A 702-nucleotide genomic window follows, 5' to 3' on the forward strand; every position below is an offset into this window, starting at 1 on the left:
AAGAAAAAGAACCATATATGAATGGAATGACGGTGTTATTTCATTAAGTCTGATTACCTTGCGCTCAAACGGAGGATTTTGTTTGCAGCGTTTTTATGATCTTTTATTATGAATAGTATACAATGATACGAGTAACTGTGAGATTATATATAGTTATAAAAGATTGATAAAGCTATTGACTCTTGTACAGTGATAGTGTTACTACTGACGATATCGTTTTTATACCAGTGTATAAACCTATATAGATTAAGGATTGTAATTCGTCTATCGAACTTTCATTTGTGTTGTGAATAGATTTATATCGTTTTCTTCTCATTCTTCTTTTAGCTAGATTTATTATCATTTTTGTAGTATTGTGCTACGGAATCTTTATATTATAACTGTATTACATTTCATTTCCACATGTTTATGCTAAATTTTCTGCATTTATCCTTCGTTAAAACTTTAAGCAACAAAAAACAGCGAGATGTTAACTCGCTGTCGTGCGCCACCCTTGAGAAACTAACAAAAGAACCGCGCATATAAGTCATTCGATCCCAAACCCAAATCCTTTAAGGAGTTCGGATTCTCCTTGAAGAAGTTCAGATCCTCCCTCGCCCGGAACGATCTCCCGGCTCGAGTATCGCTCAAGTAGAGTTCGAGCACTTGTAAGAAATTTGTTGACCTAGGCTTCGACAAACAAGAAGTTGGAGTTTCTTGTTC

This window comes from Penaeus monodon, chromosome 33 (genome assembly GCF_015228065.2).
Source record: "Penaeus monodon isolate SGIC_2016 chromosome 33, NSTDA_Pmon_1, whole genome shotgun sequence".
In the NCBI taxonomy this organism is placed as follows: Eukaryota; Metazoa; Arthropoda; class Malacostraca; order Decapoda; family Penaeidae; genus Penaeus; species Penaeus monodon.